This window comes from Mustela lutreola, chromosome 4, assembly GCF_030435805.1.
Source record: "Mustela lutreola isolate mMusLut2 chromosome 4, mMusLut2.pri, whole genome shotgun sequence".
Classification (NCBI taxonomy): domain Eukaryota; kingdom Metazoa; phylum Chordata; class Mammalia; order Carnivora; family Mustelidae; genus Mustela; species Mustela lutreola.
The window spans coordinates 44,614,562-44,629,408 of NC_081293.1; the positions used below are offsets into that span (position 1 = coordinate 44,614,562).

The following is a 14,847-nucleotide window of genomic DNA, read 5'->3' on the forward strand; positions in this document are numbered from 1 at the left end:
CAGTTGTTGGCCTGGAACAAAGTAGATGGTCAAATTCCATTCCTCACCTACAGTATAAGGGCCACCCTTCATTCCTACAAAAGTTTGTGAAAATAACTTTGCATAGTCTTACCAGTGACAGAGTGGTGGCCTTTCTTTACTTGGAGTCACCATAAACTTGGTTTTGAGGAGCAGGTGTAAGTGTGTCTGTGTATAAATTTAAACATCTTCCATTTTCTGTTTCTCAAACAGTAACTAAAAAATACCATTTCCATATTATCCCTTTATTTTTTAGTAATCTCTGCACCCAAGGTGTGAGGCTCAAACTCACAACCGCAAGATTCAAGATCCAAGTCATCTGGCTCTGGATCCAGAGCAAGATCCAGAATCATGCTCCACGAACGGAGCTAGCCAGGAGCCCCTGTTGTCCCTTTAAATGCAGCCTCTTTTCCTTCCCGAGAGTCCTAATCTGAGAACCAGGCCATTTCCCTGCAATACCAGAGCTGAGTCTACCCTCTTTGTGTTACCTTCATCATAGCCTACAAAATGCTCCAGATCCATTGAAGATTTGCTCTTCAACTGGAAGAGAGAGGGTCTTAAATTTATTATTATTTTTTAAGGTGAAAGAAATGACATCATGAGGCCTCAGGTGGAGATGGCCCCCCTTCCTGTTGGGTCCCATGAATGGTCCATGGGTGGCACATAAACAGCAGCCCAGGAAAAAATTCCTCTTTGGAGAAAGTCCTCAAGAATAGACGCGTTTCTTACTTTCCACTCTTTCCTCCCTCTCTTCACAGGCCCCGGTGCCCTTCGCTGCTTTGTGCTGTTGGGTGTGGGTTTCCACTTTCTCCTTTCTTTCTTTAGTTTTCTTTGGCTCTCCAGATGATCTCTCCCTGCTGCCTGAAGTCTAGAAATTTTAAGCTCTGCCCTGGTGAATCCACAGCTCTCCTCCAACTCCCAAGAGAGGTGAGGAATTTGGGTAGATTGAGTTCTGCTGAAGACCCAGAAGACCCTTATTCCACCAAGTGATGATGATCTCTCCCCTGGCTCCGGAACCAACTATAGGAGGCAGAGGGTGAGAGGTAGCAGGAATTTGGCTTGCTTTCTGTTTTGAGAAACTGGCCACTTAGCACATCTACCTTTAAGCTGGGGAAAAAGTCAGTGCCCATTTGCTCCATTTCATGGCTGCTTTGTCTGAGTTAGCACATATCCGGTGCTTAGTCTTTGTAGCAAAACGTGGAATTGAAAACCTCCACTGCAGTCAAGTTCAATGGCTCCAGTCTGTACTTTGTTGTTGGAACTGGAGCCTCCCCAAACCTATCCATGGTTCCTGGGCTAAAACCAAGGTACTTGGACCCAGTGGCACTGCAGGCTGCCCAGAATCCCTGAAACTGGTCCTGGCTCATCTAGTGTGGCTCTTACACTCCTGTCACTGTTGGTTACATTATAGGTCCTGAAGTCATGGGGTTGCCCAGCCTACCCCTCTGAATACGCTGGACATCCTGTTGCAGACCCACCAAGGAAAACTCTTCACTGTTCCACTTGATGGTGGTTCTTTCCTCCTGAGGTCGTGCCTTTCCCCTCTCCTTTCTGGAACTCCTCATCTCATTTCTCTCACATCTTTAGGCTCACGTGATTGTTGTTCAAGGGGCCCTGTCAGGCTTCCTCCACATGACGAGAGAACCCAAGAAGCTTTGTAGTATGAGTCTCCAATGCCGCCTCTACCTCTTCCATCATCCTCCCTTTGTTGAGGGTCTAGATTTTTTTCTTGGAGTTGGTGGTGAGGGCTGGGTGACGAGGTCTATCCTAAAATCTTTGAGAGTAAAATCTTTAGAGAGCTATAGGGCATTTCTAAAGACAGAGGTTATAGAATTGCAATGAGCGCCTTTAATGTTTTTGTTGTGTCTAGTCAATTGTGACCTAATCAACTCATTAATCTGTTGAATAAATACAATTTTTTTGAGCTTCTGATGTGAGCTCAGCCATGTATTAAGGGCCCCGACACACACACAAAAAGGAGAGGGCTTAGCACTTGTTTTGAGGCACTTTTATTCCAGTTGAGTACAAGATGAATAATCATGTCCTGAAGAAATTCCCACCAGGGATTTGTTCATTGATTGCTGCATTGTGTGTGTGTGTGTGTATGTGTGTGTGGCAGTGGGGGGTGGGTGGGCATGTGCAGTAACACCTGCCATGGAGCCATAGTGTGGTCACACAGAGCCAGCCTGGGACTGGGGATTGGAGGAACCAGGTTTGAATCCCTTTCCCTTCTTACTAGTTGGGGCTCTTCAAATTCCGAGTCACGAGCAGGAAACATTTGTTGAGGACTTTCTGTGCACATCGCCAAACTGCAAAGTGGTGTGGAATTGTGGGAGAAAGGCGAGGTGTGACGCCCACCCTTGAGCTGCAGTCTCAACAGAAGCGACGAGACAAAACAGCAGATGACAACATCCTCCTTATGTGTTGGCCCCAGAAACGATGAAGGGGGAGTCTGTGACTGCGAACATATGCCCCGCCAGATTGATACAGGGAAGAGATTTATGGTTCTTTAGTGTGGAATTTGAATTAAAGGCTCTCCCATTTATGGAACTCCTACTGTATTTCGGGAAGCAAGCAAGTGATGACGGCACGTGAACACCTATTTCACACTAGCTTTTTTTTCTTTTTTCCCCTCCATGTTGGCCTCTTAAAATCTGACATCTCGATAATCTCCATGATCAGGTGTGATTTTATTCTTTCCATCCAGAGGAGGAACTTCAGGTTGAAAAAGAAAGTAAATGGCTCAAGGTCAAACACTAAGCTGGGTGAAGCTCAGATTCTAACTTTGCATAGTCTTTGTCCATTTTCTCCATGTGCGGATTTGGCAACCGAGACCTGGTTAGAGAACTGAAGGCGATCCTATGTTGAGCTGAGATCCAAACTTGCATCTGTCAGATTCTAAAGCCTGGGGCTCTTCCTGTCCATAAGATTGAGGGTTTAGTAGAATCTTAGATTTCTTGAAAGAAATCATTGCTGTGTGTTAAGAGCATAGCAATGTACACTGAGGGAACCTCCTATTATACATAAGAGCCCTAAAATAATTGAGTGTTCCTAAAATGTGCATGTGGGTCACTAGGGGACCCTGTAAGTCTGGGGTGGGGGCATGAGATGCTGTGTTCCTGCTATGCTACTGGCCCATAAACCGCACCTTGAGTGGTGAGAGTCTGAACCAGGATTGATATTTTGGCCAGATAAGTCCTCACTGTGGGTGTTGTCTTGTGTGTTATAGGATGTTTAGCAGCATCCTGGCCTCTTCCCACTGGGTATCCATAGCACCATAACTAGTGTGGTACCAAAAATATCTCCTGATAATGCCCACTGCCCTGAGGGGCTAAAATTGCTCCCATATAAGAACTGCAGGTGAAAACCAATGGTTCCCACACTTGTCTGCACATTGGAATCAGTTGAGGAGCTTCAAAAACTCATAGTGCCTGTGTCCCACTCAGCAGATTGTAGTTTACTTGACCTGGAATGAGGCCCGGGCTTTGAAATGTTTAAATGCTTCCCAGGTGATTCCCATGTGCAATCTCTAGTCTAAACTCAGACTCTGGTCCAATCAGCTGCTTCTCCTTAAGCTTTCAGGAAGCTGCCAGGCCCAATATTCCCAGCTGCCTATGGCTGACCAGACACCTGGTCCTGGGAAAGGAAGGGTCGTTTCCAGGCTTCATTCATCACGCACAGGCCAGCTCTGAGTTGGCTTGAATTCTCCAGTAAGAAAGAAATTTATGCAGGGCTGGAGTATATTTAGCCGCATCCACCATGCTGTCTGGGCTACTTTGCATAAGGAAGCCATAGAGGCAAATCTTGGAGATCTTGCAGGGTGGGTTCCAGATGACCACATTAAGGTGAATATTGCACTAAATCAAGTCAAATAATTTTTTTGTGTGTTCCTAGTAAATGTAAAAATTATGTTTAGAGTGTACTGTGGTCTATCAAGTAATAGTATGTCTAAAAAGCCAATGTACATACCTTAATTTTAAAAAGTTCATTGCTAAAAGAAACCACAAAAAAACAATTAGCCATCTTCAGAACTTTTAGCAAGTTATGATCTTCATGCTGGTGGAGGGTCTTGCCTCCATGTTGATAACAGCCAGCTAATCAGGGTGGTGGCTGTTGAAGGCTGGGGCGGCTGTGGCAATTTCTTAAAATAAGGCAATGGTGAAGTTTGTTGCATCAATTGACTTTTACTTTTGCAAACAATTTCTCTGTTGCATGCAGTGCTGTTTGATAGCATATTATCCAGGTAGTACTCTCAAAATTGGGGCCAATCCTCCCTAACCCTGCTGCTGCTTTATCAGCTAAGTTTATGGAATATTCTAGGTCCTTTGTTCTCATTTCAACAGTCTTCACAGCATCTTCACCAGGAATGGATTCCATTTCAGGAAACGGCTTGCTTTGCTCATCCATAAGAAGGAACCCTTCAGCTATTCAAGTCTGATCATGAGGTTGCACTTCAGGCTCAACTTGTAATTCTAGTTCTCTTGCTATTTCCACCATATCTGCAGGTACTTCCTTCACTGTGTCTTGAATCTCTCAAAGCCCTTCATGAGGATTAGAATCAACTTTTTCCAACCTCCTAATTAATACAAATATTTTGACCTCTTCCCATGTTCATGAATGTGTGTGTGTGTGTCCATGCCCAACATGGGGCTTGAACTCACGACCTTTTGATGAAGAGTTGCAAGCTTTACCATTTGCCCCAACCAGTTGCCCCAGAATCACAAATGTTTTTAATGGCATCTAGAATGGTGAATCCTTTCCAGAGGGTTTTCAATTTACTTTGCCCATGTCCATCAGAGGAATTTCACTTACATGTGGAATTTAAGAAAACAACCAAAGGGTGGGGGAGAAGACCAAGAAAGAGACTCTTAACTATAGAGAACAAACAGATGGCAACCAGAAGGGAGGTGGGTGGGGGGATGGGGGAAATGTTTGATGGGGATTTAAGAGGATGCTCATCATGAGCACAGAGTAATATATAAAATTATTGAGCCACTGTATTGGGCATCTGAAATTGATAACTATGTTAAATTTTAAAAACAGTGATTTTAAATCACTAAAGTCACTAGAACTTAAAAACATAATGATTCCTTTGATGGATTTTTTTTTTTTAATTGTCTGTGGCAACTATAGCCTTACAAATCTGTTTCCTAAATAATAAGACTTGAAAGTAAAAATTACCCCTTGATCCGTGGGCTGCAGAATGGATGTTGAGTTAGCAGGCACCAAAACCTTCTAAGCCTCTTGGGTGATCAGGTGCATTGTCAGTGAGCAGTGATGTTTTTGAAAGAAATCTTTTTCTGTTCTTTTTTTTTTTTTTTTTTTGTCTTGAGCAGTGGGTCTCCATAGTAAGCCTAAAATATTCAGTAAAGCATGTTGTAAACAGATGTGCTGTTACCCAGGCTTTGTTCTTCTACTTATAGAGCCTAGGAAGAATAGATCTAACGTAATTCATAAGAGCCCTAGGATTTTAGGGATGGCAAATGAGCATCGGCTTCAACTTCAAGTCTCTACCTGCGTTAATATACACCAAAAGAGTCAGCCTGTCCTTTGAAACCAGGCATTGACGTCTCTTTGGCTCTGAAAATACTAGATGATATCTTCCAAGAGAAGGCTATTTCATCTATACTGAAAATCTGTTGAGGGTATAGCCACGTTTGTGAATTAGCTTAGCTGGGTCCTCTGGAGAACATGCGGCAGCTTCTCCATCCACACGTGGGAAGTCACCTTGCACGTCTATGTTATACAGACAGCCTCTTTTCCGAACCTTCTTAAACCAACCTCTGCTGGCTTCCAGCTTTCTTCTGCAGCTTCCTCACTTCTCCCAGCCCTCACAGAATTGAGTTAGTTCCTTGCTCTGGATTAGGCTTTGGCTTTGGGGAATGTTGTGGCTGGTTGGATCTTCTCTCTGGACCACTCAAACTTTCTCCCCATCAGCAATAAGACTGTTTTGCTTTCTCATCATTTCTGTGTTCACTGGAGTGGCACTTTCAATTTCCTTCACAAACTTTACCCTTCGCAACTTGAGTAAGTAGTGCAGCCTAGCTTTTGGTCTATCTCTGATTTAAACAAATCTTGACTTTAGACTTGCCTTCCTCACTAAGCTTAATCATTTCTGACTTTCACTTTAAAGTGAGAGTTGTGTGACTCTTTTGCTTGGACACTTCGGGGCCATTGTAGGGTTACTAACTGACCTAATTTCAATATTGTCTCTCCTCAGGGAGGCCTGAGGGGAGAGAGATGGGGAAGCAGCTGGCTGCTGGAGCAGTTTGTGGTCTAACATGGACATGGTTCATGGCTCCCCCCAACAATTAACAATAGTAACATCAAAGATCACAGATCACTGCAACAAATAATGAAAAAGTTTGAAATAGTGTGGGAATTGCCAGAATGTCACACAGACATGAAGTGAGGCAGATACTAGAGGAGAAAGGGTGCTTGTCAGATGTAGGGTAGTCACAAACCTTCAATTTGTGTTAAAAACAAACAAAAAGCCCAGCAATCTCTGCAAAGTGCAATATGGTGAAGTAGGTATGCATGTGTCTGTTTTAATCTCCACGAGTCCCATTTCAAGCTGGTGATCTCCCATCGGTGCTGTAATAGGCCTCTGCCGTGGCTTGGCTCCTTAACCTACCTCCGCCCCCAACCTTCCATGGAACCATCCTTTATTACCCTTGAACCCAGAGGCTAGGATCTTGATCTAATATTAGTCTGAAGTTTGAGTTGAGCAGGTGCTTGGAGGCAGAGAATCTTTGCTGGGTATTAGATCTCATCCATGCAAGGAATACCTCCTTAGTTGTCATCTTTGCTCATCCTTTACGTGTGTTGTAAAACTCCTCATTCCAGGGTTACTCTTCTCTAAAGCCCATCTAAGATTTTGCTGTCTGCTGTGACATGCTTTGAGTGTGGATGAAAATTTGTACTTGAGGCCTTGGATAGGAATTGCTCATTAAGGACTTGTCACTTGAGCCTCTGCTTCCATGGAAATTAACAGAGGAAGGATAAACTCGGCTATTTTTCTTACTCCTGATTCCCTGACACTTGCTTTAGATTTTTTTTTTTTTTTTTCCTTCCTGGTAGTACAGGAGAGAAGACTGAATAGTAATGACTGGAACCATGGATGAGAGAAAAGTACTCAGTAAACGTGCATGGAGCACTTTCTTGGGTGCAGCCCAGTGCCAGTGGGCCTTTTAGGACCAGCTGCCTGGGTTAGCTTCCCAGATCAACTTTGCTATCAGAGTTACTAACAAGTTACCTAAAACCCCTGAGCCTCAATTTCCTTTTTTGTAAACTGAAAGGTTAATAACACCTTTAGACTTATGATGATGATTACATGAAATCTGCTGTTTACTGAGCACTATTATGTGTCGGAAATATGTATTATCTCAGTTAACTGCCCCAACAAATCCCACAATTGATCTTCTCCCTCTCATTTGATAGCTGGGGGAATGAAGGCTCAGAGAGGCCAAGTAATTCACCTGATCCCACACAGGAAGGAGCATGCTAGGTCGTGTGACCTTAGGGCATGTGATTTGAGAAGCTTACACTCTACTGCTTACTACAAAACTGCTGGGCATAGTTCGTGATCCAGAATGTTACTGTTTCCTTCTCCTGCTCTCTGTAACACATTTTTCTGAGTCTACAACCCACTGATAAAATGGATAAAGCTAAAAGAGGCAGGTTTCCTAGAAGGAGATTTCATGGATCTTTTGGATATTAGAATCAGCTAGGGAACCAGGATAGGCTGAAGTGAGGGTTCACCCACGAGGGTGAACTAGGAATCAATGTCCTGCTCTTAAGTACTTGAAAACCATTGCAGACATGCAGAAAGGAGCAAATCACTTATATATAAAAGAAGGGGGAGGTGAATGGAGAGCTAAATGTGAATTAACTGTGTGCCTCAATTATGGTAACAGAAGGGCCCAGCAAGTCAGGAGCTGTCCATGACTTGGCCATCTCTCTACTGTCCTCAGTTCTAGAAGGCCATGAGAGCCCCAACCAGTTGGTAGACAGCTCACTACCCAGTTTCTCAATCAAGCGCTTGTGTGTTCACTGACACTTTTTTGGGAAAATCCAAAGTAATAAACTCGAAGATCTCCTCTGACTTGGGTTTTGAAGTTCTGTTCCTCTGGCTGATCCAGGAGATCAGAGGAGAGAATGCACATTAGAGAGACAGCACCATGACCGAGAGATGACCACGGACCCAGCACCTAACCGAATGTTGGACATGCCTTACTTGATTCCAAACTCACACAGGGTGGGTCCTTGTCTTCTCTTTTATAGATGAGGACAAAAAGCTTAGGGGGATGATCTGATTTACCCAAGGTCCTATGCTTAGTAAAAGGAATTGGAATCGAAGAGAAAGCACATCAGGAAAGAGATGTTTCCGGAGGAACTGGTGAACGGAGGGCCATCTTGTACAGTCCACGGATTGGGTACTGGGCCCCTGGGTAGCAGAAGACCGGCTCTTCTGGGAGTGTGGAGTGCTTGATGTGGCCCAAGCCCTGGCGAGCACTTTACAAAGCATTTCTGAACAGGTCTCCATGCATCTGGGCACATACCCTTGCTGTCTGAGATAGATTTCCTATCCCAAAGTGTGACAGCTTCCCTTAAGTGTTCCTGTCACTGGCTCAGTGATAAAAAGGGTGATTTCCATAGTTTTCCCAGCATATAGAGGATGAGATAGTGTCACATGTAATGAAGCTCAGAAAGGCCATAATATCCTAAGTTTCTGCCTCATCGTTCTTTCAGTTCATCTAAGCAAGTTCAGACCTGCTCCCGTTTTGCATTGATCAGAACATAATGTGGAGGTGAAAATTAGGTTGCTATACTTTAGCACGTCACCCTGAATCTTGCCAATAGAGCTTAAGGGACCCCACGAATCACAGCATGCTGGGTCCTCTCCCCATGTAGTCACAAACCCTGAGCTACTTTTTCTTAATCAAACTGAAAAATGGTTTCCCCCCACCCCAGCCCTAAGGCCTTTGTGTAATTTTTGCATCTCAAGCTGGAGGCAGGAGGAGCATTCACATGTGCCTGTCAGGTCCCCCCCCCCCATTCTGGGGTCTCTGGGGTGTACTCTGTTGCTTCCTGTCTGGAAAGATCCCCAGGTTTGGTCACCACTGACTTTCTTTGTTCAACATTCCCCTCGAAAAGGTGAATTAACATCCTTGGGTCTTTGTTTTGCCATTGGAAAGATCAGGAAATTCATTCCTTCAGAGAATGTTCTTCACTTCCCATGCCCTGGGGGATTTGGGGCCAAACCTCTGAGATAGGCTGGTAAGCAAAGTTCAAACCATGGCCCCTTCAGGGTGGGGATCTCTGGGATCAGAGGGTCTGGACTGGGCAACACCTAGTGCCTGCCAGGCCTTGAGGTGCATGAACTGCTTTGTCCCCTTCTGCCCCACAAGGTAAGCATTATAATCTCCATGGGAGAGCAGAGGGGATGAGGCGCTGAGGTCGTAGGTTACTTTCCCAGCCCCACACAGCAAACACTAGAGAACTGGAGCTCCAAATTTGGTTCTGCTTCCAAAGCCCAGTGGTTCTCCAGCTCCTGATTGACGAGCTTAAGGGGTAGGAAGCTAATATTTGCTGAATGCCTCTTAAGTCACAGTGAACCCCTTGAAAAGAGGAATTGTCCCCTCCATTGTGTGGAGGAAGGACCTCAGATGGAGAAATTCTCAGGGATTTGCTCAGTCTCCAGCTAAGGGAGGCAGGAGCAGAGCGAGCCCTCAGGCCTGCTGTCAGTCTCCAGAGCTCATGGTTAGACCTCTGCTCTCCTGTTCTGGCTCCCTCCATCTGCAGAAGAGTTCTGTAAGCTGCCTGCTTCTTTTACCTTCCTTTGTCTCCGCCATCCATCCCAGAAACCTCACCTCTTCCAGTTCGGTTAACTGCCTCTCTTTCCAACCAGCACAATACTAGGTACTCAGTAAACACCGGTTAAATACTAACGATCGTGGTCCAGAAAGCAGGACCTACATCCCATGTCAAATGTTCTATTTTTCATCTTGGAAGGTGAAAGCATAAGCAACAGCTGACACTAGCTCCCCACTGAGCTGGAATAACAAAAAAGAGTCCCAAACTTCTTACCGGACTTTGAATAGAGTCCCTAGCCGAGTGAATCCAGAACTTGTATTCTTGAGGGCTCTTTTATGGGAGGAGCACGGCTGCCAACAATGGGTTCTGGTTTGGATTAAGACAGACATGAGGTGGATTTGTATTAATATGCAACATAGTGGGCCCATGTGGCCTTCTAGGGACCTGGAAGATGTTGTTTTTGTTTTCTATTTATTTATTATTATTATTTTTGAGCTGCTCACAACTGACCCTGTCCCTGTGGACAGCTGGATGGCTGGGGCAGCATCTAGGACTTGATTCACACAAGCATGAATTCCGTAGGACCTCACTTCCACAGGGGCTCAGCCATGGGCTATAGGGCTGAGCTATGGCTATTAAAAGTAGTGAAAAAAGGGCCCAGCTAATGGGGTGGGGGGTGTCTGGAAATGAAGGTTGGGCAGGCAAGGTTGGGCATCTAAGGAGTAATTGTTTGCAGGTTATTTCTCTAAAGAGTAGCCATCATCCTCTTTTACCCTCTGCCATCCTATCCTGCTGTGTAAACTCCCAAGTTTAAGACGAAAATAATGCTAAAAGTGCAAGAACAAGGCTGTATCTTAACAGCAGCGGGCTGTGCTCTTAACATACAGACCCTGGAATCTTGACTTCCCAGAACAAGGGTTTTCTGAGCTTCATAGCTGTTAGCAGAGAGGCTAAGCATTTGTTTCACATAATTGTGCAGTCTGGATTCTTACTGCCCACTGACAGCCCATTAAAGGAAGCTGCACCTGCATTTATTAAAAGAGACAGAAGGAAAATTCCAGGTCTCAGTGCCTTAACAGCCAGGTGGAGAGGCTGGACTCCTAGCTGAAGAGGTTGAAAACAGGCTAACAAGGAGAACAGGCTCGGTGGCCAGTTAGTGGAGGGCCAAGTGCATGCTGAAGGATTTACCTGAGCCCCCGAATCCTCAAGGAGATGCGGAAGCAGTAGCAATTCTACCTCACATTCCTTTGGCTATTTTAATCCTCACAGCTATATCATAAGGCAGGCATAGCAAGCACCATCTTCCAGATTACAAACTGATACCCAAAGCCTAGAATAACTTCCTAGCAGGGCCAACACACAAACCCCAGTCTCTGATTCCAAGTTCAACGTTTACGTCCTCATGAAACCTTCATCAGGTGTCTTTTCTGTGCCAGATGGTGACTTGAGTACAGGTTGTTTGGAGAGGGTGAGACCCCATCTCTGGCCTCCAGGGGTTTCTGTCTAGAGAAAAACAGTCTAGAAAGTCAGTGTTCCATTATACAGCAGGATGGTGAACATATGGATCAGCAAGTAGGGTGTGCCTGGCTGTGTGTGTGTGGGGTCATGGCAGGGGACCTGGGCCTCGAAAGATGCTCGGATGTCAGCCGTGTGGTCAAGCTCAGTTATGGGGAAGGCACTTTTGGCCTTTAGACAAAACCCAGAGTCAAGGTTATAGAGGCATTAGATCGGACTTGGAGTACGGGGCAGGTGTTTGGGATAAGTAGAAAATAATAAGAGTTAACACTTAGTGCTTATTATTTCCCAGCTGCTCTAGCTGTTCTTCCTATAGTGCTGTGTCAGATGCTCACAACTGGTCTATCAGATGGGGATATCTTCCTGATGGTGAAGCATGGAGAGATGAGGCCCCTTGCTGGTTAAATCACTTTGCTTGGAAGAGAGCCTAGATTTGCACCTGGGAGGTCAGGCTTCTAAGTTCTTGGAGGGGCAGCATCCATGGAACTGAGGAGGGCTGGGCCTTCCCTCCTGTACTCACTCACTCTTCACTCATTGAGTGTTTTCTTGTCTTCTGCACCAAGGGTTGTGAAAGGGAGAACAAAGAAACTAGATCAAAATCCAGGAGAGAAGAAAAGACTTCCAAAGCAATGATGATACGAGCAAATGTCTGATTAGCAGAGTGGGGCTGGAAGAGGTGCCTTTTCCCTGGGCCCCTGCTCACTCTCATCACTGGTATTTCTCCCAGTTCGTCCTCAAGCTCTGTTGGCAAACACCTTTCCTTGCCCAGGGGTTTCTTCTGCATCTCTCTGGTGTCTGATCCTCTATTATACCAGGGACATTTGTTAACAAGTGCAAGACTCTCTGGGCACCTCTCATTCCTGAGACGTTCTTTTCATGCTGGAAGGAAATCTTTCTACCTAAGATTGTTGTCCTGACCCAGGTTGCCCTAAGTGGGGGCTCCTCCAACTGTCAGTTTGTTAGGTACTCAAACTGATCTAATCTGTCTTTTCTCTAAGCTACTAAAGTTCGCTCCTCAAAAGCATTGATTTGAGACAAACATCTCTGGAGTCATGCTCACTTCTTTCTCTTCTTTGGCCATTACATTTATTTTCTTCTGCAGGCTTCTCTGCCTCTACCCAGCCACTAAGTGATAGATTTCTACAAGAATGAGGTCTGCTGTCTCTTTCAATCCTGTCATGCTCTCCTTTCTGCCTAGGAGATTTTATTTTCAATGACCATCTCTAAATATGTGTCATCCAATTTTATATTTCAGTCTGAGCCTTTCCTCTTAGCTCCAGACTTATACATCCAACTGTATTCCTTAAGGCACTTTTTCTTTCTGGAAAATTTCAAACATGTAAAAAATTAGAATAATGCACCACCCCTACTTACTTACCAGTTTCAACAACCAACTTCTTGCCATACTGTTTCCTCTACCTCTGTTGCCTCCTCCTCCTCTTGGCTGGTGTATATATATATATATATATTTAAATATTTTTATTTATTTATTTGAGAGACAGTGAGAGAGAGCACGAGAGGCGAGAAGGTCAGAGGGAGAAGCAGACTCCCCATGGAGCTGGGAGCCTGATGCGAGACTCGATCCTGGGACTCCCGGACCGTGACCTGAGCCGAAGGCAGTTGCTTAACCAACTGAGCCACCCTGGCGCCCCTTGGCTGGTATATTTTAAGCAAATATGAGACCTATCATTTTATCTCAGCCATAAATATGTCCGAATCCAACAGCCTTCTTAATATTTCCATTTGGCTTTCTCAACAGTATGTCAAGCTCAACTGTTCTGAAATCAAATTCAAGATCTTCTACCTTAGAATCCGTCTTCTAATATTCTCCAGTTCAATAAATATCATCACCATCCATCCTTAGTCATTCTTGATAAATGCCTTCCCTTCTCTCTCCCTGTATATCATGTAACTCCCTCAACCTACACATATGTTTTGAACTCTCCTTCTCTGTCATTGCCCTACTCCAAGCTATTGTTTCTCATCCAGACTGTTAAAATAGTCTTCTAACCACCTTTCTGTTCCTTTGCCTTGGTCCTTCTCTGGTTTTTCCCTTCACATTATAGCCAAACAATGTTTTCCTTGTTCCTTCAACAGATAGGTATGGAGTACTTATAGTGGCCTAAGTGTTTTGTTACTAGATATGTGTCCAGTATTGGTCAGTGGGACAGATCAATTTCCTGATGGTGTGTTTTATTGGAAACAATATAATTTGAAGTGTTATGAAGAAAATAAAGCTGGGTCTAGTGACCGGGGTGCCCTTTTATATAGAGCGGTCAGTAAGGGACTCTTCAATGAACTAACACTTGAGCAAAAACTGAATGATATGGGGGCATGAATCACACATAAGTCCTGGGGTAGAACATTCCAGCCAGAGCAAACTGTAAGTGTAAGGGTCCTGATAAATCTTTTCTATCAACTTAGTTTTCATCTTTTTCAAAAGAAATACATGTATAAGGTATACAATGAAAGTATGTTTTCCGATTACCAGTTTCTTGTATAGCCTTCTAAAGATGTTCCAACATAATCAAGCACATTAATTTATATATAGCTTTATTTTTTTTAGAAGTATGAATGCACCCCCTTCTCAAAGCATTTTCTCAATGCCCACATTCCTGACAGTGATTTTGAGGTCCTTCTCCCCCACCCTTGCTCACTATGATGCAGGCACATGGGTCGCCTTCCAGTTCTTGGGACAGTCTCCCTGCCAACACAGAAACTTTGTATACATTGTTCCTTCTTTTTTTTTTTAAATTTAACTTTTTTAATTAAAAATTTTTAATTTTTATTTATTTTTAAGTATTTATTTATTTTTTTAATAAACATATAATATATTTTTATCCCCAGGGGTACAGGTCTGTGAATTGCCAGGTCTACATACTTCACAGCACTCACCATAGCACATACCCTCCCCAATGTCCATAACCCCACCCCCATTCTCCCAACCCCCCTCCCCCCAGCAACCCTCAGTTTGTTTTGTGAGATTAAGAGTCACTTATGGTTTGTCTCCCTCCCAATCCCATCTTGTTTCATTTATTCTTAAAAAATACTGAATGCTTCATGAATTTGCGTGTCATCCTTGCACAGGGGCCATGCTAATCTTCTCTGTATCGTTCCAATTTTAGTATATGTGCTGCCGAAGCAAGCACTACATTGTTCCCTCTGCTTGGAATGTCCTTTCTCTCATCCCTGCTTTGTCTTAACCTAGTCCAGAAGTAGAGTCTTTGATTTGTTCTTCATAAGTAGTACTTCCTTGCTAGAGCCTCAACACTTCTGCTCTCCTTTTCTCATCCACCCCAATCCTAGTTAAATTTGCTCTGCTTCAGTCACCATGGCTGCTTTGGATTCTTCAGAGAAGCACCAGCAACCTTGTACTGGCTATTTCCTTTGCCCCACGATCTTCTCATGGCTGGCATCGCTTAGGCCTCAGCTGGACTGTCTCAGAGAGGCCTTCCATGGCTGCCTAACATGATCAACCAATTTATCTTCCATCTCTCT

At 44.3% G+C, this 14,847-nt stretch overlaps 1 non-coding gene across 1 annotated transcript; it reads right to left on the reverse strand.

Annotated features, from left to right (window-relative positions):
• Positions 1 to 14,391: 14,391 nt before the first annotated feature.
• On the reverse strand, positions 14,392 to 14,498 carry LOC131830909 (U6 spliceosomal RNA). The gene has a single exon (XR_009353442.1). It is a non-coding gene; the product is annotated as a U6 spliceosomal RNA (small nuclear RNA).
• Positions 14,499 to 14,847: the final 349 nt, after the last annotated feature.